The following is a 27,533-nucleotide window of genomic DNA, read 5'->3' as shown; positions in this document are numbered from 1 at the left end:
ACTTCCCTTCAGGTCCCGTTGAGGCTGTATTTTTGCAGCTCCTGCTGGCAGACCCACTGTTCCCCCTGGGAATGGTGTTATTGGTCCCTGCCTGGGAGACACTGTCAGCATCTCCCTGAGTTTGATGTTAGTGTCATTAAAGATGCTTGCAGGCCCACTGCCATCATTTCCATCCACTCAGCTGCATAATTTTTCTCTTTGGTGCAGAAACAAATTTTACCATAACTTTGCTGGTTAAAAACAGAAATATATTATCCTACAGTTCTGCATATCAGAAGCCTGACATGGGTCTCATTGGGTTAACATCAAGGTGTTGGCAGCACTGATTCCTCCTCGAGACCCTAGGAGAGAATCCACTTTCTAGCCTTTTCAGCTGCTCGTCTTCCTTAGCTCCTGGTCCCCTTCCTTCAGCTTTAAAGCCAGCGGTGGTGGGTACAGTCCTTCTCACAGGGAGTCACTTCTGTCCTCACATCTCCTCTCTGATTCTTCTGTCTCCCTCCTCCCAGGACCCTTGTGATGGCATTGGGCCCACGGGGATAATCCAAGCCTTTCTATGTTCAAGTCAGTTGATTAACACCCTTAATTGCATTACAACCTGGATTCTCTTTTACCATGGCTCAGATGGTAAAGAATCCATCCTTGCGATGCAGGACACCTGGGTTTAGTTCCCTGGGTTGGGAAAGATCCCCTGGAGAAGGAAATGGCAACCCACCCAGTATTGTTGCCTGAGAAATTCCATGGACAGAGCACCCTGATGGGCTACAGTCCATGGGGTGCGCAAAGAGTCAGACACGACTAAGCGACTATCAGGCTCAGATGGTAAAGCGTCTGCCTACAATGCGGGTGACCCGGGTTCAATCCCTGAGTCAGGAAGATCTCCTAGAGAAGGAAATGGCAACCCACTCCAGTATTCTTGCCTGGAAAATCCCATGGACGGAGGAGCCTGGTCCATGGGGTCGCAGAGTTGGACACGACTGAGTGACTTCGCTTTTACTTTTCTTTCAACCGACGAACACTTCCACTTTCTAGCATATTCACTGTTCCTGGGGTTAGGATGTGGATGTCTCTGTGGGCCATTTTTTCTGCTACCATGTTAGTACACCTTGGGGATGCCTACTGCCCTTCATGACCCTTCCCTTTCTTCTGCATGGCTGGTTGCTTTCCTGCATACTGGGTGGCATCCTCTTTTTACTTGGAGCATGTGGCCATGTTTCCCTGTCTATCATCCTCACTCTGGAGGTGGCAGACTGTAAGTCTGCAGGCCTCTGTAGACCTCCCTGTGTTCTCCAATGAGACAACAACTTCCTTCCCGGAGCCTGCAAGCTGCCACGTCTAAGGTTCCTAGAGGAGTCTGTTTTGTGAATAGTCAGACGGCAAGGCTGTGCCACCGTGCAGGTCCATGACCTCCACTTCTTCCAGGCCAGGTTCTTCCAACCCCCCTCCTCTCTCCACCCTCCACCCTGCTCACCTGGAGCATGTGTCCCTGCCAAGGTCAGTCTTGCTTACTGACACCCTCAGCTTCCTCCTGCCAGCGATGCTTCAGGTCAGAAGGCGGTGGCTGTGGGTGCTGATGGCTGCTCACTAAGCACCTCTCACTAGTCCCCTCTCTGGATTTCTCGCAAGCCTGTATCTGTGTAAAAGAATAGCTATCATCTTCATTCAGCTGAGCTGCTAGGTTCAGAGTTGTCTTTCATTCTAGGGTCCCTCTTGTGTATATAAACACACACACACACTCTCTTTATAGACTGAACTCCTGCCTTACCCACAGCCTCGTATCTAATGGATTGTTCTTGTTGTTGTGCAGTCGCTCAGTCACATCCTACTCTTTGTGACCCCACAGACTGCAGCATGCCAGGCTTTCCTGTCCTTCACCATCCTTTTTAGTATCCCTGTGAATACTATGCCATGGCCTTGCCCCTGAGTGGGGAAGATGGACTTACTATTTGTAGTGAACAGATAGGCATCCATATCAGGCGCATGGGTCAAAGGCTGTGGACCCGAGTGAGACACTTCTTGTGCTGCCTCCAGGCTGCTACTGTTCCCATTCCTGGTTGACAGTCTTCCTGTCTTGAGCAATATGTGGGGGCCATTTCTCTAGACTCTTCTTGGAAGACAGCTAAGGATGCCCCTGAAAACTCAAAGCCATATCTTGCAAAGGCAGACAGCCTCTTTCCAGATTCTTGGAGTTGCCAGGTCCAAACGCCCCTAGCTTTGTCTCCTTTATCAGCCATCTTCTCCCTTTACTCGGCCTTTTCACTTCCTGGAAAATGCTTTTACCTAAAAACTGGAACATTGAGTCTGTACTGTTGGTTCCCGTACCATTTCTAACCCAGACCGATCCCTGGATATGAAACTTTTTAGACTTGATGACCCAGGGAAGTGCCTGTTTGTTCCTGCCCTTTGGTTTTGTTCTGTGGTTTCCTTTGTATCAATCAGGGTAGACTGAGTAATGCTGTGGCAGCAAACACTCTCCAGGTCTTAGTGGCTTAATGCAACACAAATTCTTCTCCTTTTCATGTTATGTGTCCATCATTGGTCAGCTTGGAACTGAGCTCATCATGGTCACTCGGCTTGAATATTGCTCGTTGCTATGCCAGAGGGAGAGAGAGCCCTACAAGGGTCTCTGCCTGTATGTGACACAGGTCTTTCTACTTAAAACTTGTTGACCAAAACTAGTCATATGGTTCCAAGCAATTGTAAAGGATCCAGGAAACACAGACCTACTGTGTGCCTGGAAAGAGAGAGAGCTGGAAATGGGGAGTGACACAAATATCTACTAGCCACTTCATGTCCAAACAGCCTTCCTATTTCCTTGGTGACTTGTTAAATCAACAACAACAACAACAACATAGAAACAAAACCCAAAAGGGATTTTAGGTATTGGATCCTGGTTGGACCAAATCCATGGGTTCCATCAGTTCCCCTTTGCACACTTGTTTACTTGTTCCTCTGCCCCAGAAGGTGCCGGGCAGCCTTTTGGTGTAGGACGAAGTCGGGAAGCCCAGGTCCCAGCCCTGCCCGGCTCTCAGAAGAGAGCCAGTCTTTGTCTACCTGGACAGGCCCAGGTCTCAAAAGACTTGCCTCGATGCTTCCTAAGGAATGGGGTGAAGACTGGTGTCCGGGCCCGACTATTGTTGGTACCAGCAGTAGTGGGCCCCACAGCTGGTCATAAGCAAGTCTGTGCTTTCTCTGGACTCAGCAGGGCTCCCCGTGGCCCCATTTCGTCTACAGATGTCCCCTGCTTCCTCCCTGAGCCCTCCTCACCCCTGCCTTCCCATGCAGCACCAGCTCTCTCTTTTGCTGAGGCACTGGTCCCGAGTGGAGACTTGTCTTTGCCATGGGCTGGGGTATGACCACACCCTTCCCTGGGATCTGGCCTCTCTGACAGGCATGGGGCCCAGGAAGGCAGCTGGGTCCATGTCCAGTATCCAGTCAGCTGGGACCTCTTAAGACCTTCCTTCTAGCCTATAAACAGCCAGTTTCCTGGCTAATAGCTACAGGTTGGGGAGAGAAGACCCAGAGTTCTCCATTCTAGGCCTGAAGCATAGGCAAGGTAGCTGGGAAGGTGGTTAGCAGGCCCTTTTCTTTCTGTTCCTGGGCCCGATCTGGGCAGAGCAGGCTTCTAGTGGGTGAAGCCAGGGGCTGCTGGCTGGGACCCAGGACTGTCCTCATCCCCAGCTGCACCTCCTCCTCCAGCCAGATCTGGGTATGTGGCTCTGGCTGGCCCTGTCTCCTAGTTTGCTTCCCTTACATTCATACCCCGCCAGATCCAGCAGAGGCAGCCAGACATGGCTGCTCCGTCTCTGCCTGCCTTATGCCTGTTCCCAGCCACAGCTCAGCCAGGCCCTCCCACGCCCCTGCACAAGAACAGACAGGGTGCCCACAAGCTGAGCTGGGGGCAGGAGTCTGGTTGATCTCATGCACAGACTGGGATTCCTGTCCCTGCTCTGCTGTCTGACTCTGGGTGGGTTAGCTGAGTTTCCTCGACCGAAAGATGGGAAAGATGACCACCATGATGGTCAGTTGAGGAAGTGTGCTACAAGGCCCAGCCCAGGACTGAGTGCCCAGGTTGGGATGGTTGTTATAGTACCAGCCCAAGTGGTCCCAAAGGGCTCTTGGTCTCCTCCTACTTTCTGACCTGGGCTGGGCAGGGTTTCCCACCCCCTGCCCCATTTGGGGCAGCCTGGAGTTGATCCCGGCCTTGCTGGGTGTCCCAGGAGAGCAGGGAACCAAGTTAGATTGATGACTTGGTTTATGTGGAGGCTGCCTTGAGCCCCCTGTGTGGGCTGGGGTCTGGGAGCCTGTAGACCCTCACTGCACGAAGTTGCAATCTTGCCACAGCCTTGCTGTTTTGAGTGTGCAGGGTGGCCCGAAGCCAGCCAGCTTGATCCACATGGCTGGCCAAAGTGCCTATAACTTGCTCGCTATGGTGTAAAGTGGTCAGGCAGGTCTGGGTTCAGATTCCAGCTCTGTGACCAATTAGATGTGTGGTCTTGAAAGGTTACTTGTCCTCTTCAAGCCTCTGTTTTAATATCTGTGAAGTGAGGTTACCTTAGTGTTGTGGTGATGAGTCTAGAGAGGTGACTTACGCCTGGTAGACGGAGGCTGTGGGTAAGTGGCAGTTGCCTGGGGCCCAGCAGAATCACACTGAGGGTGGGTGGGGACACACAGTATGCTAAGTAGGCACTGGTTCTCTCTATTTGCTCTGTTCCCCTGCTCCCCTGCCTGGGCTACGTGACACCCTTTGGTCTTTGCGCTCTGCCTGGGTGCGGCTAAATCCCAGGTCAGGGCAGAGACATGGGCCCCACTGGCTGGACATCATCCCTACCCTACCCCCTTGGCTGGAGCTCATGGCTCAGCCCAGCCATGTGCCAGCCCTGATGTGGCCTGAGGCCCTGCAGACTCACCCCGGGTCTGGCAGGCTGTCCCCCACTCTCTCCGTCCCATGCAGCTCCTTCTGCCCGGTGCAAAGGCAGAGGCTTTAGGTCTTGCCCTGGCTCTGCTCCTGGACTGGGGCTGGGGGGCTTTCTTCCATTCTTTTGTCTGAGCACCCAGAGGCCCAGGAGGGAGGGAGCAGCCACTCTCTGGGTCCTGGCCTCGGCTCAGGGACCAAAGCTCTGAGACCTGAACTGGGCCCTGGGCTGGTGCTTGTCTCAGTGGTGCCCATCTCAGTGGGCCAGTGCCAGGTACCGAGGGGGCTCCGGCTTGGCTCGGCTCTAGGACCGTTGCTGCCTTCCCTGTCCTGGCTGCAGACATCCGATGCTGCTCCTCTTCAGTCCTGGGTAGTGCCCAGGGCACCTGCCTACACTCGCCTTTCCCTCCCTCTCAGGCTCTGGTGGCCCAAACAACCCAGGAGTCTACCCTTAAGTCCTGCAGGCTGCCAGCTGAGCCTAGAGCTCCGGGGAAGCATCTGTCCCTGTCATGGAGCCCCAGGCTGGGGCCTCAGCTCAGGACTGGCTCCGGGCTTAGCCTGCATCCCAGATATAGGCTTCTGAGAGCTGTGGTATGATCCTGCATGACCCAAGTGCAGAACTGGGCTGCGCCAGGCACTTATGGCCTGTGTTCCTCAGGAGACTGGGGTGGCCATGCCTCTGGGGGACGGTGGTTGTTGGGCAGTGCTGAGGAGTGGGTACTGTCTAACAGCGGGGGTCAGATCCTTGGGCATCCCTTGGAATCCGAGCATATCACCCCAGGCTGCATGTGAGTGGGTGAATGTGTGTGTGTACCAGTATTTGGGTGTGAGGTGCGTGCATGGGTGTGTGTGTGTGCACATACACATGGACACATGGGAGAGTGCTGCAGATGTCCGCACCGCCCAGGCATGTTAGGCAGAATGAGCCACAGTGCCAGCTGCCACTTGGAGCCCCTGTTGCCCCCTCCTTGTGGAGCTCCTTCAGGTCTCTGTTCACACATGGCATCCTCGGGGAGCCTCCCAGTGCCCAAAGGAAGCTGATCCTGCCATGTGTCCTATCAGCCTGTGTTTGCTGAATCTCCTGGAGGCTGTGGGCTGCAGGAAGGGAGGGCTGTCTTTATTGTGTCCTGCTGTGTCCCCAGCTCTGAGACAGGGCAATTCCTGGGGCCCACTCAATAAATATCGTATCCCCCTCCCTTCTGGGGGACATCCCTGGGCCTAGATGTGTGGTCCTGACCCTGGACCCCTCGGAGATCATCCCAGTGAGATTCTGGTCACTGTGTTGTAGTTGACTTGGCCAAGGTCAGCAGGAGGCTGTGGGCAACAGCTTGGGCCCTTCTTCATTGTTGGCAGCTACTCTGCCATCTTGGCAGTGGGTCAAAGTGGTGAGGGCAGGAGCTAGCCTCCCTGCATAGCCCAAGGAGTGGTCTTCTTGTGACCCCAGCTATACAGGCGGGCGGACATCATAGGGTTCTGGTGTCTGGAGCTGAGGGAGAGCCCTGCAGAACCAAGGCCAGACCCAGGGAAGACCTGGAAGTGCTGTGGACTGAGTGGTTCCCCCTGCCAGGTTGTGTGTTGATGCCCCAAACCCCAATGTGATAGTATTTGGAAGGTGAGCTTTGGGAAATTCTTAGGTTGAGATCTGATCTTGAGAGTGGTGTTTTCATGCCTGGACTAGGTATAAGAAGAGACCAGGTAGGAATTCAGTGGCATCCAGTGGTTAGGACTCCACGCTCTTAACGCCAGGGACCTGGTTGGGGAACTAAAATCCCACAGGCTGTGCAATACAACAGCCAAAAAAAAAAGACCAGAGAGTTTGCTCTCTCTCTCCAGTATGTGAGGACACAGTGAGAAGGCTGCTGCTGCTGCTAAGTCATTTCAGTTGTGTCCGACTCTATGCGACCCCATCCCTGGGATTCTCCAGGCAAGAACACTGGAGTGGGTTGCCATTTCCTTCTCCAATGCATAAAAGTGAAAAGTGAAAGTGAAGTCTCTCAGTCGTGTCCAACTCTTCGCGACCCCATGGACTGCAGCCTGCCAGGCGCCTCCGTCTATGGGATTTTCTAGGCAAGAGTACTGGAGTGGGGTGCCATTGCCTCAGTGAGAAGGCAGCTGTCTGCAAACGAGAAAGAGAGCCCTCAGATCAGTCAGAGTTCAGATCAGCCAGCACCTTGATCTTGCCCTTGTCAGCCTCCAGATTGTGAGAAATACATGTCTGTTGTTTATAATACACTCCATCTCTGGTGTTAGTGTAGCAGCCCCAGCAGACTAGAGTAGGAGAGGGTGAGCTGTGGGCAAGCCCTGGCCTGGGACCCAACCAGTGTGATGTGAACTTACTGAGGGAGTTGGCCCTCCCAAGGCCTTGGTGCCAACATATTGAATGAGATCCCTACGTCTCCAAGGATCAGCTGTTCTCTTCCCCAGGTGGCCTTTACATCAGGGTACACTGAAACGAAACTCTGTCCGCCCCCAGCCCTTTAAACATTTAAAGACAGCCACTCTGTCCCTCGGACCTTTTCAGGCTTCATATCCTGAAGCCTGAATATTTCTCACTGGATTCTCTTTTGGATACATTCACTTTGTCCCTGCCCCTCATAAGACAGCATTCCTAACTAGAGACTTAACTTGCTGATCTCAGCTTTCCTGCCTGTAAAATGGGGACAGTGGCACCTGCCTTAACAGGTTGTCTTGACCAAATGAGGTAAGGACAATAGAGAATGTAGCCAGCACCTGGCACCAAAGAGATGCTCCATAAACAGGAGCCACAGTTATTGCCTTCATGATGCTGTCTGATCAGTGCAGAGGGAGGGATGGTCACTGCTTGTTCTGGATGTTCTGCTGAGATGAATGAAGCCCTAGTGAGTGCTGGCTCTTGGCCTCACCTCCTGCCGTGGCTCTGGGTGAGCCTCTGGTCCTCCAGCCCAGGGCTTTTGCCCAAGAAAGGGTGATGCACCAGATACCCCCTCTTGAAGCTGTGCAGTTGGCTGTTGGATTCTAGTGTGTGACTTCACACTGATTCCTTTAAAGTCCAGATTAGAGCTCTGAGCTTGTGACTCTCACTTATGCCTTGCAGAGAGTTGTCTCTCCTTCCCACCCTGAGCCAGCTCAGAGGGATGCCTGTGCTGCTTTGATCCACCCCAGACACACTCTGCAGCCTGAGTCCAGCCTGATCCCGCTGCCCGACTCCTCAGCCTGCTCCCAGATTTCACACCGGCTCACTGACCAGCACCCACAGGACACAGGGTCTCATCTGCTGGGAATCACTGACATTGACATCACTAATGGCTGCATTTCTGCACCAGACTCATCATATGTTCTGTTTCTATCCCTGCACACTCCTTATATATGAATATTTCAGAATCCCAGCATACCAGAGTCTGCTGGGAGCCTAGACTTTAGACTTTTCCATTTATCTTCCTTTCACTGCAGAAGCCTCGTGGACAGTCACCTGGGTGGTGCTGGGAGCCAGCCCAGGAACCTCACCGAAGGAAGAATGCAATGCGCTTGGCAGCTGTGGTCTGCTACAGGCTCCTGGTGATGGCCTGTTAGAAAGCAGAGGTGTCTGTCAATACCCAGTGTCTGCTGACACCTGTGCCCAGGGCCGTGTGAGCATCATCTGTGGACCACCCTGGGGAGCACAAGGAATTATACAGAGAGCAGAGCGAAGCAGAGATTGCTTCAAAAAAACAACAAAGGATTAGTGCTGAGTCAGCACTCCCCCCTTTCCTCACATGCTGTCCCACTATGCACACGACCCCCCTTTATCTCAGCCCTTGTCCAATTCTCTCCATCTCACCATCTCACAGGCCTCAGCCCCTGTGGTCACTTACTCTCTGTTCCCTGCCTTCTGCCCTCCTTTCCAGGCCTCTGTCTGTGTAGCAACTAGAATTATTGGAAATATCAATCCAGTCGCCCCCCCACCGCCCCCATTCTGCTGCAATCCTTCAATGGCTCCCTGCAGTACTAAGAATAAAAACCAAACCCCTTGCCAGAGCCTGCAGGCCCCTAAGTACCCTGACAAGGACTGAGCTTACTTGCTTCACTACGGCCACTCCTCCTGACCCCCTGCTTCAGCCACATTGAGTTTCTTCCCATGTCTCCAAAGGTGAATCATGTTCCTACCCCAGGGCCTTTACACATGCTGTTCTCTCCATCAGGAAGTCACTTCACATGCAAGGCTCTTTCTCAACCTCAGCTATTCCTCAGATCTCACTTCCTCAGAGAGGCTACCCTTGGTTCCAAGGAAAGCCCCTTTCATTCTCTAACAAAGCCTTCTTTTCCTTCTTTGCATGCTTCCTCACCTGCAGTTATGTTATTAATTTATTTGTGAGGAGAGTCAAGTCTGTGAGGGCAGGAAAGTGTCTTGTTCACTGTTGGGTTCCCAAAACCAAGCCTGGTGTGCAGCTGATTGTGGGTGCTCAGTAAGAGCCCCTAGATAGATGACAGGACAGGTGGACACACGAGACCTCTGCTCCCTGAAACCCCTCTCAAGCTTGTGGCCCTGCCTTCATGCTCAGAACCACTTGGAGTCCCATCACGTGGGGCTTGGAGGCTTGTTGCATTTATAGCAGCCCCATCCTGCCACTTGGGGCCCACTTATGCTGACCCCTCCATCTTGATCAGCCTCTGGATGTGAAGGTCTTTGTCCTGGCAAGAAATGCTAGGAGCCGATGGCACAGCCTCCCCCTGGCAATGGCCACTTTCATGGGGGATTCCAAGGCCCAGCACAGGGATGCAGTTACCACGGAGGGCTTTCCCACACTTGTGGGCTGGAGCTGGAAATAATTTTGAAGGCTCCGTTTCTGGAAGACATTTTCCCGGGCTGAGGTGCTGTGGCAGGGGCTCAGGGTCACTGGCCTGTCCATCCCCTCTGAGATGTGCTTGTGGGGATGGGAGTGGGTAGTGATGGAGGAGAGGCTTCCCAGGGCAAGTAGACGCTCTCCCTGGGCTCCAGGTACTGACCCTTTGGGGCTGTGTGGGCTGACTGCTGGCTGGATGTTAGATGTGAGTCCGGACTGGGGTGTCCATTCTTGTCTCCCACCTGGGAATCCTCTGGTGGGCCTGGGAGCCCCCCGATGTGCGGCCTCAGTTTCCAGCTGCATGTACCGGCGACGGCATTGTCCTAGCCCCTTCTCTTCCAAACTTGGGCAGCAGAAGGGGCCGGGAGAGGGAGGAGCCGCTGCAGGCAGCTCAAACTTGCAGGGGAGGGCACTGCCGACCCTCGGCCAGCACCCCTACAGGAGCTGGTGCCCAGTGCCCATCTGTGAGAACGTAGCTGCCACCCTGATGCATTGGCCTCTGAGGAAGCAGGAGATAGAACCGCCCGGTGAGCCGGGGCTGAAGGGGCTTTGAAGCCCCGCAGTTGTTCATGATGGAATCCTTGTCAGGAGGATCCAGCCTGAACGTAGCTCAGGGAACTGACTGTGTCAGGCTACTTAGCTCCTGCCAAGAAAATGAACATCATGGAAGGGAGGACAGGGGGTCTGTGATGAGGATCAGCACTGGCCAGTGCTCCAGGGGGACCTCAGTGGCAGGGTGCTGCTAGACGGGACTCCACGCCCACTCTGCTCCAATCTTGTCCCTGGGACGCTCTTCAGGAGGCCCTCCCTGGCTGTCCTGCCCCCATAGCCAGGACGGGGTCTTTCTCCTGGCCGCCATGCATCCTTCACACCTCCCCTTGTGTCTCGGAGGGTACCTGGGAGGTCTTTAAGCTCTGCCTCTCAGGTCTCCCAGGGCATGCTGGGCTAGAGCGATGTTTGTGGAGTGGCTGTGTGACTGTACGGATGGCCTGTGCGCGTGTGGGTCTGCAGACACACACAGGAGAGCATGCCTGTGTGTCCTGGCGAGCTCACAGACACACCCCTGTAGACAGACTGAGCCCCTCCTGGGGGAGCCTGTTGGGTGGCCTGCCCAGGGTGTGCTTTGAGGACCCTGCTGGGGCTGTGACAAGGTGGCTGAGCCATGGTGCCCTGGGGTGTATGGAGCGTCTCTGCCTCTCGTGCCCTAGGGGAATCTTGTTGTCCCCATGTGTGTTTGTGGGGCTGCTAATTGAACCATCTGAAGATACCACCCCCTAGCTGCCTCACATCAGGGAATTCTGCCGAGGGTCTGAAATCATGCTCTCTATTAATCATATTAGTCATGTGGGTGTTAAGAACACTCATAGTGGCCTGATTAAATAAAGATATTTATTTGGAAAAGGCCTGCAGAGGTATAACTTCAGGCATGGCTGGATCCAGGGGCCCAGATTGTATCCTCAGGACACTGCCTCCTTCTCCACACCCTGTGGCTGCCTTCCCCAGGGTGGGCTTCCTTCCCAGGGAGCTCCCTCACTCAGGGCCCCTGGACTGTTGCAGGCTGATCCAGTCTGATCAGCCAGACCCTGCTCCTTACCCATGGAAAGAGGGGGGCTCTTTAACAAGAGTCTCACAAGGGTCCCAGGCTTGCTGCTCTTCGGCTGGCCGTGGGGACAGCCTCCTCCCGGATTCAGCCCTGGTGCCAGTGGAGTGGATGCCCTGATTGGCCAGGCCTGGGGCTGTCGCAGCCCCAAGCTGAGGGTGAAGGGGCAGAGCATGGGTGTCACCTGAGGAAGAGGGATGAGGCCAGGCCCACAGAACACCATGTGCCCCGTGCCTTCTCTTAGCCGCCCTCCAGAAGAGGGAATAGCCTCTCAATGTGGGGCTTCTCTGCCCATAGGGCACTCGGGACTGGGGGTTGGACTGGAAGCCCTGGGGTCACCCTGGGGCCACTGTTCCTGCACAGTGAGCTCCAGGAGGCCTCAGACTTGGCTGACTTGAAAGCTCTGTGGGGCAGGCAGGGTTGGGAAGAAAGGAGCCAGGCTTTGAGCTCTGTGGTGCGCCCACGGGTGGGCATCAGTGAAGGAGATGGGCTGTGGGCCTGGCTGTGCAGGAAGGCTTTGAGTGAGGGAAGGTTGTATTTCAGGCATGGGGCAGAATGAGCTGAGCTGCAGTGGCATTTGGGGCAGTGAGGGAACATTGGGAGCCAGCCTGGCAGGGCAGGAACTTGGGGATAGGCAGAGAGGAGGGGACCTGGGGCCGGAGCCCTTCCTGGGTGTCCTGAGGGTTCCTGTGGGTGTGGTGTGACCCGGAACGCCTGTGTACTCCCACGTCCTAAAGGGAAGCAGGGCTTGATCCCCAGGAGGTGGAACTCACTGCTCTGTGGGCTCCTGCAGGTATGGGGTGTCTGCAGAATTCTTGGTCCCAGAATCAACGTTTTCCACCCCAGGAAAGGGGGGGAGGTCTTTCCTATCCCCACACACCTGTTGTGGGCAGGGGTGCAGGGATCTCTGTCCCCTTCTTCCAGATGGCCCATTTGTGGCCACCCCTGGGAGCTCACCTAGGTTCCAAGGGAGGAGGAGGTGTCCTGGGGATGGCAGCCAGAGACCTGGCTTTGTGCTATACTCCGGGCCAGCTCTGCTCATCCTTCTGACCAGTGGGAACACTGTCCCAGCCTACTGTGGATCCTGGGAGTCTGGGCTGGCCATGCCAGAACTAGGAGTGCCAGGGGGGCGCTGCCTTATCGGCAGAGGCAAACTGCTCCTCCCAGGCAGTATCTGCCCCCTGCCCTCGAACCACTAATTGAACAGAAATCCTCCACACACTGTGAGGCAGAGCCTGGGTTCTGCCTAATCTTGTTAAGAAGTCCCCTGACAGTCTCATTAGGCGGCTGGCTGCTCAGAGAGGTTTATCTCTGCCCCGTGATGGTCAGGCCCCTGGAGGCTGGACCTGGGATCCAGTTCCCACCCAGCTGCCCTCCACACGGGCTCAGGCAGAGGTGAGGCTGCTTAGCTCTGCCGGCCACCAGCAGTCCTTACTTAATCTGTTACAGTTTGCTGGACTTAATTACTTTAAAATTATTAACTTTGGCTGGAGAAAGCCCGTCGTGAGGGTCGAGGAGGCAATGTGAGTCTCTGTGCGGGGCATGAGGCTGGGTAGGGCTGATGGGTTGGTTTTCAGCCCACCCAAGACTGCTCTCTCTTTCTCTCGAGTCCTGGCAGGCTGCCCATCCTGTCTGCTGTGGCCACAGAGCTGGGTGTGGTAGGAACAGGAGTCACTTCTCCCAGGATGTCTCCCTTGGTTGCTCCCTGGCCCAGGCTAGGTTAGGCAGTACATCTGCTCTCCAGCAGGCCCTGGGTTGGCTTCGTTCTCTTGTAGCACAGATCACACTCTTAGGTCCCCTAGCCTGGGCCAGGGAGCAATCATGGGAGACATCCTGGGAGAAGTGACTCCTGAAAAGAGTCTTAACTGGGGGATGAGGGCTACTTAGGTGGTGAAAGGGAAGCAGGCACTCCAGGTGGTGGAACAGCTTGAGTGAGGCTCAGGGATGTGAACATGCAGGATCCCTGTCTGGGGTTGCTGGGCATAGGAGGAGGGTGCTGACAGTCTGGCAAGGTCTGCAGGGCTCTTAGAACTTCTTTTCTGTGGTTCTGGCAGAAGTGACTCCGGCTCTGGGATCTGAAACCCTGAGGTGGGCATGGGGTGCAGGCTGTACACCTTAGAGGAGAAATCGGGGCCCAGAGCCAAACACCTAGATCGGGGCCTCGAGCTGAGAGAGGAGAGACTCATGGGAGTGGGGAAACCCAAAGGGGCCGTCGGCTCCCCCACCATGCCCTGTTCCCCATCTCCAGCTCTGCCATGGTTGACCCTGTGCCAGCCATTGTGCAAAGCAGTATGTGAACACTGCAGACCCTGTCCGCGTCCTCAGGGACCTCAAACAAGGGTCAGGGCTTAGGCTCCACCCAGAGATTTTGATTTCACACGCCAGGGTAGGGCCCAGGCATGGGTGTTCTTCAAGAGATTCCTGATGGCACCGATGTGCAATGGAACCAGCCCATCAGCTCCAGCCCCTAATGATGGAGAGGAATGTGGAAGTTGGGCTCAACCACCCAGACTCCATCCTGCTTCCCAGTCGATGAGCAAAGGAGGGCACTCATCATCATAGATTTACTTCATTATAGCCCTGGGCAGGCTTCTCTAGTTCAGATTGTATTTAGAAGTGTACACTTCTGGGACTTCCCTGGTGGTCCCGTTGCTAAGACTCTGAGCTCTCAATGCAGGAGGCCCGGGTTCCATCCCTGGTCAGGGAACTAGATCCCACATGCTGCAACTGAAAGGTCTCAAGTCCCACAACTAAAGATCATGAACGGTGCAACTAAAGAACTGGCATGCTGCAACAAAGATCAAAGATTCTGCTTGCCACAACTAAGACCCAGCACAGCCAAATACAAACAAACAAAAAGAACTGTACACTTCTGCTCCACTAGGAGGTGTTCCTGGCTGGGCCGTGAACAGTCATTTGGTCCATCTCCCTGTCCCAGACCCCTTGGTATTTTCCCTCCTCAGACACTGGACTCTGGAGTTCAGAAGAGAGTGGGCAAGGAGAGCCAGGCATCACTAACCATGAGATTGGTGTCTCCAGAAAGAACCCACTCTCACGCTGGCTAACATGGGGACGACCTCCTTTCCTTCACTTGGGGGCCTCTGGTACCACATGGTATACGCAGCCAGCATCTCTCAGCTGAAGATGGCTTACATTCTCTGTAAGGAATATTTCTCTGCAAGGAGTGTTTCATCTCATCAGTAACATAAAGCAGTGGAGTGGTGGTACGTGCGTGTCCTAATTCACAATTTTACAGTAACTTAAAAAAAACCTCAAGATATTGTTTTTCTTTCTGTTAGTGAGATCGTGGCAGGCAGTAAAGCCCACTGTCTTCTTATAATCGGATTTAAATTGTTTTAATTATACAGCCCATATTCTCCCAGTAACATACCATCTCTGTGAGTTAATGGGCTTTGAAAGCTCCTTTTGTTCCATACACTGTAGATACAGATTTTTATGTATAATGATTTATTTTATATCTAGAAATTCAGAAAATTAGATATAAGGTAGCTTCAGATGAGTACTGTGAGATTGTGTTATATTAGAAAAAAGCAAATAAATGTCTACAGAAAACCCAGCCCAAATTCCTGGATGGAATTCTGAGCATCTCCTTGTCTCCGGAACAAGGTTTTCAGAGCACAAGTGATGTACAAAGCTATCAGCGTTACTGACTGCGACACAGAGAACATTCCTATGCTTATAAATTTCTCTGTTGATCCTTCCATCAGGATATTGGAAAGGAAATGTTCATTCATTCATGCATTCATTTCCTGAGTGCTTACTGTGGACTTGGCCCTGAACTTGGGGCTACACAGTAACGAAAGGCATGATCTTTATTCTTAAAGAGCTGGTGCTCTTCAGAGAAGCAAGCATTTATATACATGACTGTCAAATAAGACCTTTACTGTGGTCGGCGCTTCTGTGGGTTGGGCTTCAGGGAAGGGGTTACAGCTCACAGGGCTCCCTCTGTGCCGACGATCTCTAAATGCTGAGGCGGTGCACAGGGGTCCGAGTCAGGCTGCTCTTAGCAGGGGAGTAATGTGACTCTCTAGGGCTTCCTGGAGTGTGGGCTTGACCAGGCCTAAAGCTCCTATTCTTCAGACCCAGGGCATTCCTCAGCCCTGTCCTCCCAGCTCTGTCCTGGGGCCCTGGCCCTGTCTCAGAACCAACCTGAGTAGCTACTGGGACCCAGTCTTAAGTCAACCTACCTCTTAACTGGGTGAGGCTGCCCTACTCAGGCCATAGAGCTGCCAGAGAAAGCCTCCTGGGTCCTCATAGCCATTGACTGAGGATCCACTGGGGAGCTGTGTGTGTGCATGTGCGTGTTTGTCTGCACTTGAGGCGATGAGATTCAGCCTCCTTGGTTCCCCTGGCCTAGGACTGACGTGCTACTGAAATCGGCACCTGGAATCAGCTGGAAGTACTGTGTGACCTTTGTGAGTGGCTGCCCTCTCTGTTCCCGATGCTGTCTGTGGCAGGCAGGTATGCAGTGGTGGTCCTAGCACAGACTCAGGGAGATGTGCCTTTGAGCATGAGGGCAGTGAGACCCCTTCCTTCTCCAGTACTTTCTTCTTATCCCTGTTGCTGGAGTCCATGGGCATGTGTTTGGAGTCAGCTAAGGGTCTCTTAACAGCTCTGGAGGAAACGATGAGAATCTCCTCGAGGGTTCAGGAGCAAACAGGATGAGCAGGCTCAGGAGGTCCAGCTCCCTCTCACCCCCACCAGCTCTCCACTGGAAAAGCCCAGAGCAATTCTTCTCTACAAGCTTCCTCAGCATAGAACCTCAAACTCAGAACCCCTTCCCACCCCATGAGAGAGCTCCTGGAATTAGTACACTTAAAACGAGACCCCTTAACCAGGCTCACAAACCCCAGTAGAGCATCCCAGGTTAAAAATCTCCGTGGTGAAACCTCAGGGTCCAAACCTCTATATGGACACCTCAGAGTAAGAGCTTCAGGCTTAGAACTCTCTGGCCGGGAGACCCCGTGTGGAAGCTACCCTGCCCAGACCCTCCAAGCTAAGATCCCCTGTTATTGAGCCCCAGAACCACACCTTCGAAGCCAGACTCAGCTCAGAACCTCAGCCCAGGGCCCCACTGTCTGGGCGGGCAGAGGTGGGGAAATGGGGAGCTTTCCACTGCTGGTGGTTCCAACTCCACAAATATAAATGTTGAGCCCTCGGGAGAGACCACGTGTCATGAGATGTGACTGAGGATTCACAACACGTGGCCTCTCACAGTGTACCTGGTATTTACAGTTGGCGAGAAGTCCCATAGTTCTGGAAAATGTAAGAAAGGCGATGCTCGGACTGAGAGGACTGGAGGCTGGGAGCCCTGCAGGGAAGGACTGTCGGTCCTCGCTGGCTGCAGTTTTACCCTGAGCAAGGATAACATGTTGGTGGGAGGGGATGTGGCTGCCATGGGCCATCAGCCACAGGGTTCTCTGCTGTGCTTCTGGCGTGTTTAGTTGGGCAGTGGAGGCCCCCGGGGGATCTGCCAGCATGTCATATCGGAATCTCTGTGTCAGCAGTAGGCTCTTCTCTGTCCGCAGAGCACCTTGCTCCCTTTGGCCTTGTGTTTGAAGGGCTCCTGTTGAAAGATGGACATGGGGGATCAGGGATAGTCCCTGAAGGAGGCAGTGTCTTCAGTGAGGCCTGAAGCGTAAGAAGGGCTTTGCTAGGGAAGAGATGGGGAACAGCATGTGCAAAGGTTGAGAGGCAAAAGGAGGAGTGTCTTGGGGGAAGGACAAGGGTATGAGGTAGGCATTGGGAGCCTGCAGAGCCTGAGGAGCCCAAGAGCATGGAAGCCCTCTGAGAGTTTATAGGATTGGAGGAGCTGCATAGATGTGTCTGCTATAGGGACTGGAAGAAAGAGGCCTGGAGTTGAGGGGAACAGGGGATCCATCTATGTCCTCAGTTATGAGGGGCCTGAGCTAGATGGACAGAGAGCTCTGCCTTTCCCTTCCTTTGTGGGCATCCTCCATGCAGTCCTCCAGGCCATCTCCTCCAGGCAGCCCCTCGGGCCTCCAGTCCTCCCCAGCAGCTCTGCTCTTCTGCCCCTGCAGGCTCTGGCTGCCCTGGAAGCTCCAGGGGGCAGGAAGTTCTTGGCCACTCTTTCTTGCTTCCTCCCTCCTTCCTATCTTTCCTCCCTCTCTCCATCCCTAATTTTTATTTTTTAACAGAAGTATGTATGCAGATAGTTAAAAGAGTTGACGACTTCTACCAGGTTAGACGACCAGCAGCTCCTCCTCCCTGCCTTCTTACCCTCAGCACAGCCCCTGTCCCCTCTTAGCGGATGTTGGGTGTTTACCTGCACAGTTCCCCGGGGCACTCTGGATTGCACCCCTTGACTTCTCACTTTGGAGGCAGGGACTCTGGGGTTCCTCCCCCCATGCTTTTCCCATCTCCCCTCTCTCCAGCGTCATCATTAGGGCAGATGAGCACTGCCTGGAAAGGTTTACCACTTTAGCCCTGTGTCAACGCCCAGAGCTGACTGGGGCGGCCTTTGTCTTCCTTGTACCATTTTGTTTCTGGAGTTATCGACCAATTTTTTGGTTGTCTGGTGCTTCATCCTCCCTGCATTTCCCACTCATTTGTTCCCACCCTGTTGGCGGTCACGTGCATGCCCTCTTGTTCCCTTCGTTCATTCATGTTGGTTGTGGCTTCCATGCCACTTCTTCATTACGTGCCCTAAAGCCTTCTGCCTGCTTCAGGGGGCGCTTTTCATCAAAATATCTGTGCAGTTCATGCTCAGCTCCCCGCTAGTCTCTGCTCAGAACGTCACCACCTCTGAGAGCTCTTCCCTGACACTCTCTAGAATTTCACTCCGCTCCCTGTCCCATCCCCCATCCCCTCAGTGTCCTGTTTTTCTCCGTGATACTCATCTGTTTTGAAGGTGCCATTAATCTAGATGGTTGACCTTGTTATCATGTGTCCACCTCATATGGAATGGAAGCTTTTGAAGGGCAGGGATTGCTGCCTTTTGGATCCCCCATTTCTGGCCTAACCCCTGGCACACAGAATGTACCCAGTCTATGTGGGCTGCATGAAAGTCTGAATACCTCTTAGCTGGCTGCCAGACCTTGGCTCAGGAAGCTGCCCTGTGATCTCCTAAGAGTCACCCCCTCACACCTCCCTCCTGAGGTCACCTCTCATTTTTGACTCCCAGCCTTCTTCCTCCTTTACACATTCCCTCTTTCATTCTCATGGGTTCCTTGGCTAGGTGTGACCTGCCCCGTCCCCAGGGTGCTCAGTGTGACCATCCCTGAGGGCCAGCTGTGGACCCGCCCCTTCAGCGGGAGAACTCCTGCCCGCTCCCGCGTGCGCATCCTGCAGCGCGGTGCTGCCTGCCTGGCCCAGCCACAGGGCGCCTCGGGAACTCTGGAGCCCCTGGGAGCAGCAGGTTAATTAGTGTGGCTGAAGTAATCACCGAATCTGGATAATCACCAAATCCATCCCCAAGGGCAGGCATGTGCCTACCCTAGCCCTCACTCACCCCAGCCCTCCTGCATGGGGCTCTGAGGTGCTGTGGCCCAGCCTCTGGCAGGCTTCTCTGACCCCACGCTTTGCCTCTTCTTCCTCTCCCGCCTTCTCGTGCATTTCCCCTTCTATGGGGATTTTCTCTGGAGGGCAGCTCTCCTGGGAGGCTCCTAGGAGATGCCCAGGTGTGGTACTGGTGGGGGCATCTTTTCATTTCCACAAATGTTCACTGGGGTCTCTCTGGGCCAGGCACTGTGCTGGGTGCTGGGTTGGTGGTGGACATGGCAGGTACATGGAGCTTGCCATCTAATGGAGCAAGGCGTGAGAGGCAGCACTTTGGAGGCAGACCAGCTGGGTCTGAACCCTAGCTCTGCCACTCTGCTCTCGACCTTGAGTCTTAAGCTCCCCGAGCTTCACTTTCTTCATCTATAAAATGGGGATTGACATAGCGCCTGGCACCCAAGGTATTTATGTGAATTTAAAGGGACACATGATACTAGTAGGTGTTCACTGAACCTGGTTCCATCCTCATCCTCAACACACATCAGAGCAGCAGGCAGGAGTCAGGCACCTACTGTGTGCTGGGTGTGGTGAGGAATACCTCACCACAGGTGAGGTGATCTCACCCGGCCTCAGAGTTCCAGGAACTCACGGTGGAGGGGAGGGGAGCGGCAAGGTGAGAGCCATGCTGGACAAAGTAACAGAGGAGCAGGACAGAGTTGTTAGTTCAGCTTGGGCCTGGAGGGTCCCTGACGTGGGGGGACCCTCCATGCTGGACATTAAAGGTTGGACTGAGCTTGGAAAGAAGAGCAGGGGAGGCTCCCCTAGGTGTTGGAGGAGGCACCATGGGGATCTGATAGCGAGTGGGCTCCTGACATGAGAGAGGGTGGCAGGCTTCCCAGTGAATTCCAGTCAGGGCTCCTTCAGTTGTATGGAACAAGGATCCAGCTCACTTTGGCCTTTGCCAAAAGGGGACTCAGGAAAGACTGGATCCTGGACTTTGGAGTGAAGTCTTTGTGACTCTGCTTGACTTCTTCATTCTTTTGCCAGGCTTCCTCCATATGTCAGTCATTCTTCTTGCTTAGCAAAAATTCCACGGTGGGGGGGTGAGAAACCCCTTCTCTATTCACTCCGAGGAAGACGACCTTGGAGGGCGCTGATTGGTCTAGTGGGGATCATGTGTCCATCCAGGAGCCAATCAGTGCCACTAGGGGTGGAAGCATCCTGATTGGCCCAGCCCGAGTCATGTGCCCATTCATGAACCAATTGGTGTTACCAGACATAAGGGTGTCCTCACTGGCAGTGTGCTTCACTTCCTTCCAAGAATGTGTTAAATTGGAAGAAAAAGTTCCCAAAAGGAAAGAAAAAGACTGTGAGCCGAGTAAGGTGAATGAGTAAATGTGCTAGTCATTCAGAACTGAGGAATTCCACCACGGCAGCACTCCTCATGGGCCTCTTGTCCTCATCATGCTGTTTTCAGGACTGGGCTAGGCCTCCTCTGTTGAACTGTGCCTGTTACCTTTACAGCTCCAGGGGGGATTTCAGAGGTAGGTCGGTGTCTCCACCAGACCGGGACTTGTGTGGTGGTGTACCTGGGGCTCAGCTGTGGTTGGGAGCTGTCTTCCCCTTACAGGACAGTGTCTCAGGGGTAGGTGCCTTGGCGGTAGACTCCTCAAGGATCAGAGACTCCTGGCTCCTGCCACACCCTGAGACAGCCTCTGGTCCTGTCCTGTCCACACTCAGAAGGGGTGGGTAGACTCAGTGGGGGCCTCTCTGTCAGGGGCTGGGCTGCATTCCTCATAGCTGGGCCTGGTCAGTCCATTTGTTGACTTATCAGGCAGTCAACTAGAGTGGGCCAGGCAGTCAAGTGGGCTGTGTGACAGGGTCTTTCTAGAATGTGTATAGGCAATGCTCGCATGAAATAAAACGACTGTCAGAAACAATTTATAGCCATGTTCCCATGGAGCCAGGCCTGGTTATGACTTTGCATGTTGCCTCCTGGCAAATGAGGTTTGTCACCTAATCATTGCACTTTAGTGCCTATAATGAAAGGCAGCCTGGGGACTGAATTGGGGGTGCACACCACAGGGCTCCTGTCCCCCAGGGGATGCTGTGGGGAGCTAGTCCAGGTCTGGGAAGGCATGGAGCTGTTGTGGGTGAGATGCAGCCCCAGTGGGCCACAGTGGAGTGGTCAGGCTGTGGACACATGTTTGAATTTCTCCTTCAGCTTCTGGTTTGGGCTCTAGAAGAGCCAGCCCCTGGGCCATCGGGCTCCCTGTGCTGTGGCTCTGCTTCTGGAACATTGACAGTCCTGGAGGCTCTCACTCCCTGCCCTCCTGTCTCTGATGTGTCACAGTTTTTTCGTTCAGTCACCGACCCTTTCTGATACCTGAATGTCTGCTTGGCTTGGGGTTAGGGGTTAGGGATTACAGTGGAAACTAATTAGTATCTACACATGCCATGCTGAGCCCCATTAGTGTTTTCTTACCTAGTGTGAGTGTGTAATGAAAAAATCTCCTTCTGAGACACAGTGCTGGACTAGTAAGTACAATGATCAAACTCCCAGGAGGGCAGCCTCAAGTTGTCCATGACCAACACAGGCTTCAGAAAAGTAAAACAGTCGCTGCCACCTGCCTGGCTCCAATTAGGGTTGACCTTTGTGATCAATATGTGTGATGTTCACATGGCCACTGGATTCCTGCCCCTTTACTGGCTGATGAGGCTCCATGGAAACCATGCTCAACGGAACTTTGGGAGGATCTGTGAAAGGGTTTGTCCTGGGCCAGGACCGGGCCAGGTGCCTGTACCTCCCACCCCATCTTAATGGTTCCCTGGGGAGGTCAAAGTGGGGAGGGGCCCTCCTCTCATTTTGGAGAAGCAGTCATGGGAAGTGCAGGGAGTTGGGAGTCAGATATTTCCAGAAGGCTGCCCCAGCTCTCCCAGTTGTGCTTTTCTCCTGGCATTGTTTCGTGAGCTGCAGTTCCTAATTGTGTGTCAAGGGCCTGCCCTGCGTTGGTCTCCAGGCTGGGTTCTGGGGATACAGTAGTGAATGGTGGAGACCTCATGAATCTGTCTTTATTTCTAAGATGGGGACAGCTCTACTTTCCTCGGCTGTTGAGGAATGAGATACAGTAACAGCATGTTCCAAACTGAGTTCTGCACCACTGATTCTACAAAATGTTATCGGAGAAACAACACGTGACCCAGCTAGATGCTTCTCTTGGAGACATCACCACTTGCATTGGCATATTTAAGGCTCTGAGAAGTCCTGCAGTCAAGAAGTCCATTAACTTTTGTGAACTCAGCATTTGCAAGCCCAGTTGAACATGGAACTTGCTTTGGCAGAGCACCTAATAGCATCCTGTGTAATTACTGCTTCAGAAAACCCATTTTGGGAATGCCAAGGTAGCATATGTAAAGTACCCCATGGAGTACCCTGCACCTGCAAGGTGCTTAATATCTGAGTCTCTCCCTGCTTCCATGTCCTGAAGGAGACACAGGGACCAGGCAAGGCCCAGCTGCCCACAAATCAGCCTGCTGGAGCTGACAGTAGCTAACACACTCAGGTATTAATGGTTACAGCAACAAAAGTCAAAGTGAGTTTAATCTTAAAAAGGCAAGGAGTGATTTTCCCGATGCTCTGCCAAAAAACAGGACTTCATAAATATTGCAGTGGGGTGTGTTGGGTGCTGGGCATTGCTCCTGGCTTCAGAAATCTCTGCCAAGCAAGCACCATCCAATAGCAAAGCCACACTCCTCCTGTTCTTGTTAGCAGGACACACCACTTGACAGATTTACCTGGCAAGCCACTGGCTAGTCTGTGGACGGCAGCGAATCTTGCAGGCCTGTGTTCTGGAAAAGGCATCCTTGCAGTTACTGATTTGGGGAGGGACTGAGGGCGTAGGGGGCTCTGCAGACCTAGTCACATCCGGAGTCTCCCAGGTGTGTTTCAGGATCAGAGAGCCTCTGATAGTTTACTTCTCTGGAAGATGGGGGTCATCATGCTCAGGACTGTGGGTGCCTTGAAGTAGGGACTGCATCTTTCCCTACTTGTGTCCCCATAACCCAGCACAGATGAAAATCAGAATTGGGTTTTGAAGGATGAATAGGAGTTTTTAAAAAAATACATGTAGCAGGAGAAGGAAATTCTAGGCAGACAGCACTCCATGTACAAAGACACAGATGCCTGAAAAAGTCTGACCTGTGACATGAACCATACATAATAAAGTTCAGGGAATGTGTAAGGACTGAGCAAGTGACAGAAAACCCTTCTCACCTGAGTTGGATAGGGCAACCTTGGAAATACGCTTCCTCTGCCAGAAGAGACACCAGGAAGGGAGGCACGGTATGTTCAGAGACAAGAGTGATCCCTTCCCTGTCCCCACTGCATTCTGGGGAACTGGTTGACTTCCTCCTGACAGCCAGCAGCAGCAATAAATGAGGGAGAGGGAACATGTTATTTTAATTATATACTCTCACCACCTAATTATAATTTTAATTGATATGTGTGCAGGTGCTGTGCTCTTCAAAGCAGTTTAAGGCAGGCGCATTCCCTGGAAAAGGAACGCAGGTTGTTCTGTTCATGAGTCAAGCAGATGGATGGGCTAGAAGAGCCAGGAGGGGCCAGGGGGTCCTGAGGCCAAGAGAAGGCGGAAGCAGCTTTTGCCCTGAGTCTGCAGGAGGTGAGGATCCTGCCCTGGATGGGCTGAGCACAGCATGAGAAAAGAGTGGAGGGGGAGGCAAGGCAGGGGAGGGGAAAGGAGGAGGAGGTGGCTGGCATCCAATGCTAGAGTGGATTTATTCATTTATTCCTTCAGTTGTACTCTCAAAAAACATCTATTGAGAGCTCACTGCCTGGCAGGCTCTGTGCTAAATGCAGGGGTTTCCAGAATGACTACAGTACAATTTCTTCCCTCAACATGCTCCCAGTTTGGTGGGGGAGGGAGGATAGACGTGGAAACAAATGATTATAGTTCATGGAATAAGTGGGAGGTTATCATAGAAGCAGCATAGAGTAGGGAGCTTTGTTCTCTAGTGATGTCAGAGAAGGCTTCTGGAGGACACTTTTGTTGGGGTTTTGAAGTGTGAATACGAGTTGACCAGGTTGTCTAAGGTTAAGAATAGGAGATGTTAATAGGGGATGGCAGGAAGTTGTATGGGATGTATAGGGAGTGCCTAGTGGTTTGCTGGATCTCTGGCATGCGGGAAGATCTGGTAGGAGAGGAGGCTATTGATTTGAGCGGTGAGTGGGTCTCCCAAGGAGAGGAGCTAGAGCTTCACCTGGTAGCAGAGAGGAGCTGGGAGGGGTTTGAAGATGGGGCGATGTGATGAGGTGGGTTGTGTTTCTGGGAGATTATCCTTGTGGAGGTGGGCTGGAGATGCTGATAATGTAGCCAGAGAGGAAGTGATGAGGGTTTCCTGGAAGCCAAGGTAGGAGCATGGAGATTGGATTTGGGATATTGGTGTGAGGGAAGGGGAGGGTCAGGGTGAAGGCTAAGTCTGAACTTAGCCCTACGGGGTAGGCACACTTGGGATGAACAGTCAAGGAGAAGCAGGGAAAGGCGATGAGGTCAGCCAAGACCACAGAGTTTGGGGTGCCTGTGGGTCCTTCTTGTGAGATGTCCAGAGGAGAGGACTGTGCTGGGGGCCCCACTTTGGGAGTCAGTGTTGGAAGCAGGGAGGAGGAAGCTCCAGCAGGGATGAAGCAGGCACTTGGGAAACAACTTTAAAAATTAAAAAAAAATTTTTTTAAATCTTTATTTGCTGTGGTAAGAACACTTAATGCGGGATCTATCCTCTTAACAGATATTTAAGTGCACAATACAGTGTTGTTAACTATAGGCACAATGATGTACAGCAGGTCTCTGGAACTTACTCTTCTTGCAAAACTGAAACTTTATGCCCCTGAACAGCAGTTCCTCATTTTCCCTCCCTCCAAGCCCCTGGCAACCACCATTCTGTTCTTTGTTTCTGTGAGTTTGACTCAAAAATGTTTCTATGAGTTTGATTTATATATATGGAATTATGCTGTATTTGTCCTTCAGTGACTGATTTATATCACGTAGTAACATGTCCTCAAGGCTTGTCCATGTTGTCACATATTGCAGGATTTCCTTCTTTTTTAAGGCTGAATAATATTATAGTATGCAGATATACAACATTTTATTTTCTATTTATCTATCCACTGATGGATTTTTAGGTTGCTTTTACATCTTGGCTATTGTGAATAAGACTGCAATGAACATGGGTTTCCTAATTTCTCTTCAAGATTTTGATTTCATTTCTTTTGGATAAATACCCAGAAGTGGAGTTGCTAGATCACATGGTAGTTATATTTTAAATTGTTTGAGGAACCCCTGTACTGTTTCCTATAGCAACTACACCATTTTTATTCCCATTAAAAGTATACACGGGTTCCAATTTCTCCATATCCCATCAACACATGTCTGTTTTTTTTTTTTTCTTTCTTTCTTTTGATAATGGCCCTTCTGGCAATTGTGCTTCCTCATTGTATTTTTGATTTGCCTTTACCTATGATGGATGATGCTGAGCATTTTTTCATGTACCTATTAGCCATTTGTTTGTCTTCTTTGGAGAAATGTCTATTCAAGTTCTTAGACTATTTTGAGTGAATTATTAGTAGTTTTTGTTTGTTTCTGTTTGAGACACATAGACCAATGGAACAGAGAGTCCAGAAATAAATCTGCACATATACAATTAACTAATCTTTGACAAGAGTGTCAAGAATACAGAATGGAGAAAGGATAGTCTCTTCAACAAATGTTGCTGGGGAAACTGGATATCCACATGCAAGAGAATGAAATTGCACCAGTGTCTTATGCAATACACAAAAATTACCAAGTCAATTAAAAATGCACTTAAGACTTAGATGTAAGACCCAAAACTGTGAAACTCCTAGAAGAAAACATAGGGGAAACGTTTCATGACATGGGTTTTGATAGTGATTTTATAGATATGACATCAAAAGCATAGGCAACAAAAATAAAAATAGACAAGTGGGAGGACATCAAACTAAAAAATCTGCTGCACAGCAAAGGAAACAGTTAGCAGGGTGAAAAAAGTCACCCTATGGAATGGGGGAAGCTATTTGGCAGTCATATATCTGCACAGGGATCAATTTCCAGAATATATACAGACTTTTAGACTTTTAGGAGGCTTATTAGTGGGAGCTCTTGGTATCCATGCCTGGGAAGGGAAGGACGGGGTCAGAGTCAGGCCTCAGTAGGGGGACAGACAATGAGTGAGGTCATCCTAGGGCTCTGTAGATGAGATGCAATGACTTTTCACCTGCATTCCGACATGGTGTCAGGGGGGCTGGACCCAACACACCCCACACTACTCAGCCCTGGGGGGCAGCTGCTTCAAGAATGGGATGTGGTTTGGGAACAGGGTTTCTCATCTGCTGGGGAGACCTACATCAGGGACTGACTATGAAGAGCATCTGAACGCAACATCCCAGGAGTCCTTCACTCCCAGAGAGGGCTTTGGAGCATATCCCATTGTCCTTCACACATAGAGGTGAAGGAGATTAAAAGAGGATCCCCAGCCCAGCTTCCCAGGCCCTCATCACTCCTACTTCTTGTGTCTCCCTGGTCTCTGTTTACCCCATTTTCTCTTCCTGGAATGGCTCCCTCTCTTCTCTTCCTCTCCTCTCCATGGGCTATTCTTACCCATCCTTCACATTGCCAGCCTCCCCTCCTGGGACAGGAAATTGACCTTGATTCCAGAACACTAGAGGAGGGCTTTGAGGGGGCCAATTCAGCTGTGAGGGTTGGGAAGGCCAGGGGCAGCCAACTCCATGTCCTAGGCTGCCGCTGGCAGGCGTGGGGCCTAAGGGAAGTCCCCTTCTCCCTGGGTTCCAGTTTTTCCATCTCTGAAGTGAATGATCTGGACTCAGCATGTTCTGACATATGCAGGTAGCTCTAGTGTTGCGGGCCTGCCCTTAACTCCCCCCTCCTCCACCTGGTCTGTGCCCTGCAGTCAATTTCTGTTCTCTGCGTCATCCCTGTCTGACAAGAAACCCAGTGTCCTGGACAGTGGACCTGTGTCTGATTCAGCTCTGCCTACCATAGCTCAGTTGGTAAAGAATTCACCTGTAATGCAGGAGACCCTGGTTCAATTCCTGGGTCGGGAAGATCTGCTGGAGAAGGGATAGGCTACCCACTCCAGTATTCTTGGGTTTCCCTTGTGGCTCAGCTGGTAAAGAATCCGCCTGCAATGCGGGAGACCTGGGTTTGATCCCCGGATTGGGAAGATCCCCTAAAGAAGGGAAAGACTACTCACTCCAGTATTCTGGCCTGGATAATTCCACGGACTCTATAGTCCATAGGGTTGCAAAGAATCGGACATGACTGAGTGACTTTCACTTTCACCACAGTAAGATCCAGCAGTGACAGTGGGCCTGATATCCTTTTTTTCTGGAGAGGAGGCAGCCTTGTTACCTATTTTTGTGCCAACTGCATTGCAAGTGCTAATGTGTTTATTTTTCAAGATAACCTGTCTGTGGACGAGGAAACTGAGACCCAGGGACTCTCATATCTGCCCCAAAGCTGGGATAGAAGTGACAGCTGAGTTGAGAACTCAGGTCTGCTGACCCCAAGTTCTGGGCTCTTTCTGTTCTCCCAGCTTCCAGAGTCTTGGGGATCACTGTGGGGAGATTGGAGGTCTCTGTTTCCCTCTAGTCTTGCCTGGCTGGGGCCACTAGTGGGGATATCCAACACTGAGT

At 52.4% G+C, this 27,533-nt stretch overlaps 1 protein-coding gene across 3 annotated transcripts in view; it reads left to right on the top strand.

Annotated features, from left to right (window-relative positions):
* The window catches only part of GRID1 (glutamate ionotropic receptor delta type subunit 1), a 680,463-nt gene that overhangs the window by 8,075 nt on the left and 644,855 nt on the right, over positions 1 to 27,533 (top strand). The window lies entirely within an intron of this gene.

The sequence above is a fragment of the Cervus elaphus genome, chromosome 15, assembly GCF_910594005.1.
Source record: "Cervus elaphus chromosome 15, mCerEla1.1, whole genome shotgun sequence".
Taxonomy (NCBI): Eukaryota; Metazoa; Chordata; class Mammalia; order Artiodactyla; family Cervidae; genus Cervus; species Cervus elaphus.
Note: the sequence above shows the minus strand (reverse complement) of the source record. Positions and strands in the feature narration are given on the sequence as shown.